At 49.7% G+C, this 3,276-nt stretch overlaps 1 protein-coding gene across 1 annotated transcript in view; it reads left to right on the top strand.

The window, feature by feature from the left end:
• IGSF3 (immunoglobulin superfamily, member 3) overlaps positions 1-3,276 on the top strand; it is a gene marked incomplete at its 5' end in the record, with an annotated part of 69,820 nt that overhangs the window by 39,859 nt on the left and 26,685 nt on the right. The window lies entirely within an intron of this gene.

Below are 3,276 nucleotides of genomic sequence, written 5' to 3'. Positions count from 1 at the left end.
AGCTCTGGGTGAGTACTCGAGGCGCAGGGGGGCTCTGGGGACGTTCTCCCCGCATGCCTGGCCCCCCTGCAAGAGGTCACCTGCAAATAACTGGGGCTGCTTTCGGTGCTCACCCTTGCTTGCACAAAAAATGGAGTTACCCGGCAGCCTGCCTGCAGCTCCCAGTAGACTGGTGCAAAACGCCTCCGTGCCCCGTTGCGTGCAGGTGCAAAGTCTGAGGGGTGGCTGTGGCAGGAGCAAAGCCGGGGGCGGCTAAGGAGAGGAGCAGTGCTTCCAGCGTCCTTCCAAGGACACAGGCGGCCACTCCCATGATATGTCGCCCCAGCATTGGCGCTGGGCTATGGGCAGTGCTCCATCGGCAGCCCATGGGCCTTGAAGCCTCTTTGCCTGCCTTGGGTAAACCTTACCTCCATTCGCCAGACCAGGAGAGCAAAACACAGGGCATCTGTTGGCCTGGCCACCAGAAACAGCAAGCATCTCAACAGTGTCAGAAGCCCGCAGAAGACACAAGTCAGAAATGGTCCTCGCTGCCTCTGCAAGGAGGCGCTGAGCAGCTGGCTGGAACCACAACGTTGTCCGTGACCAAGCTGAACTAGGACCTGTAATTGTTGCATCTGGTACTCTGCTCTGCCAAAGGGCTCCTCCATTTCAAACGTAGTGGAAATACATCAGCTTTGGAGAGGACAGGTAGGGCATTAGGGATTTTGCATGGATTGTGAATTACTTCAGTCCCACTCAGGCCTTGCTATCTTAAGTCCTGCTCTACAGGAGAATGAAGATGGGATGATTGCTCCTATGAGGCCACAGATTTGCAGAATGCAAAGGTTATAAACAATCAGGGAGCTCTACTGAAAGGTTGAGATAGATAGGAATTTTTGGGTTGTGTTTGTTTTTTGTTCTCTTCATTGGCAAGATGTGTGAGAGACCAAACTTCAAAGCTGTATTGTATTCTGATTAAAATCTTACTGGTTTCTTCCTTTTCCTTCCCTTCGCTTTTGACCTTCTTTCAGAGGCTCTTCTGTCTGGAGCTGTATAGCTATCTTTGCTATATAACTTCCAGAAGCAGGTAGGGACATTAGTTGGTAAAGAACTAAAGGCACATTCTCATCTGGTTTCAGTGGCATCTTCCTCATGAGCTCAGCAGCATTTGGTCTGCTATAAGGCCACGTATCAGCCCTTCTCTTTGCCACTTGTAGAAGCATTGAGATTAAATGTTTAGATTTTAAAATGTGTCACTTCTACTCTTGTTAAAATTTGAGATGCTGCAGAATTGCCTAGCAATCCCAGAAGATGTGATGGAGAGGTAGTTGTCCCTCGTGCTTGTCCCAGAGACATCATCTGCTATTGAGCACATTTTGTCAACTCCTAAGAAATTCCTAGGTGCTCTTCCTATAACTAGGAAAGCTGAAGCAGCTCAAGAAAATTGTGGAGAAAATAATTGAGTTTTGTTCCGTTGCAACTGAATCTGATATTTTTTTCCAGAGTAATGTTTTTGAAATGTCCCGAGAAACTCAGATGGAAGGTGCTAAGAAAGAGCAAGAGAGGTTTATGGCTACAGAAATGGTTTAAAAAAAAAAAGTAAATTTAGTGACACGTTTCAAGTTAAGATCTAATCATTTGCCAGTCTGCCAGGGTAAGAAACTCTTTAGCTGAACCAGCACAGATGATGTTCAAACCTGTAAATCTATCTACAGGATGGTTGAGAAGCTGTAGCCAGAAGAGAGATGTGCTATGGATGAGAGCAGATGTCCCTGAACTTGTGTTGATCTCAAGCGCCTGGCAGGGACTTCAGTCCCTGGCTGCCTGCGGAAGGAGAGGGCAGGCAGGGTGAGTGAGGTAGGGGTGGCTGTATTCTTGTAGAGAGGTTTTGCAGATCTGCCCGCTTTTACTTGTGGCTTCTCTCCTTTTATACAAAGTCCCAAAGGAAGAACAGTCTTTGTGTGTTAACCTAAGTGCCATGTTGAGTTGAGGACCAGAGAAACACCCCTGGCTTTTGCACGGTAGTCGGGAGAAGTCCCTTCATGAAGCTTCCTTGCCCAGGCCAGCTGGAGATAAAACTTTACAAAGTCAACTGGTCTTGCTGAAGTTAAGTTGACTTTCTAGGGACAGTGGTGCTCTGAGCTGGGCCCGTTAGCACACTTGCCAGGGCAGGAGGGCTGCTGCAGGATCTGAAGGTATGGGCTTATGTGGGAATGAGATGCAGCAGTCCTGCAGGGGACACAACCTGGATCTTGCGCTCCTCTCCTGGGTAATCACTTAACATGCTGCAAGAGGCTTTAATCCCAAAGATTGACCTGTTTTCTCAGTGATTACATGTCCTCGAGCTCTGGCACAGTGATACTGTGGGACTGCAGAGATATTTTCTCGAAGTCTCCAGATACGGTGGTGTCCATGCTGTGGCCGGTCTGGTCCATGGCAGCAGCTCTGCAGGTTTCGGCGAGCTCCCAGCTCATCTCTTGAACTGTACAGCCAGTGGCAGGCTGAAGCTCCGTGCTAATCCAGAAGACATTCCTGTTTCTACTGGTCATTTGCTGGGGTACGCCCTCACAGTGGTGGCTGTGCCAACTGCTGGAATGGTGGGATGGTCAGCACTGCCCAGGGAGGGAGAAGAGCTGCCACACGGTGTGGGACACCCTGCAGAGCCTCCTGGAAAGGGAGCATTTCTTGAGGATGTTGCCGGTAGAAAACAATGCGCCTGCTAAATCTGCTGGCTGCACTGAAGTGATTGGAAGACAAGAAAACATTTGTCTCTGCAGCTCAGAACGAATGAGAGATGGAAATACTCTGACCCAAAACGTAAGCCAGTCAACTGGGAATATATTATCCTCAAATTTACTAATAGACAGCTGGTTTTCAACTCCCGTAAACAAACAAAGTGCTGGGGGCCGACAAGTCAAAATGTATTGACTGGCTTGCAGAGTGGTGGATGTGTGAGGATAACTGCGTAAAGCCATCCTGGATCTGTGATCTGGGCAAGAACTAAAGCTGTGCTGTGTGAAGAACAGGACCAACCAGCTTCTCTTTCAGTTGCCTCCATCCTGGGATTTTATAACCACTGCCACCTCTCCGATGCATGAATGAAGGCTGCCACTTCTCTCAGTCCTCTTCTTCCCTTCACCTGCAGCAGCCAGCTGCAGACCTGGGGTGGGGGAGGGGGTGGGGACCCCCTGCCCGAGAGGTGGATGTGAATTGTGGGGTCTGTGAGCGGTCGTCCTGGTGCTGGGTAGTTGCTCTGCCTGGTGCTGCTCCCTTGCTATGGCACGGCTGTGTTTCCCT

Source organism: Apaloderma vittatum, unplaced genomic scaffold, assembly GCF_000703405.1.
Source record: "Apaloderma vittatum isolate BGI_N311 unplaced genomic scaffold, ASM70340v1 scaffold2207, whole genome shotgun sequence".
Taxonomy (NCBI): domain Eukaryota; kingdom Metazoa; phylum Chordata; class Aves; order Trogoniformes; family Trogonidae; genus Apaloderma; species Apaloderma vittatum.
The sequence above is the reverse complement of the archived record's forward strand: the minus strand, read 5'-3'. Positions and strand labels throughout refer to the sequence as shown.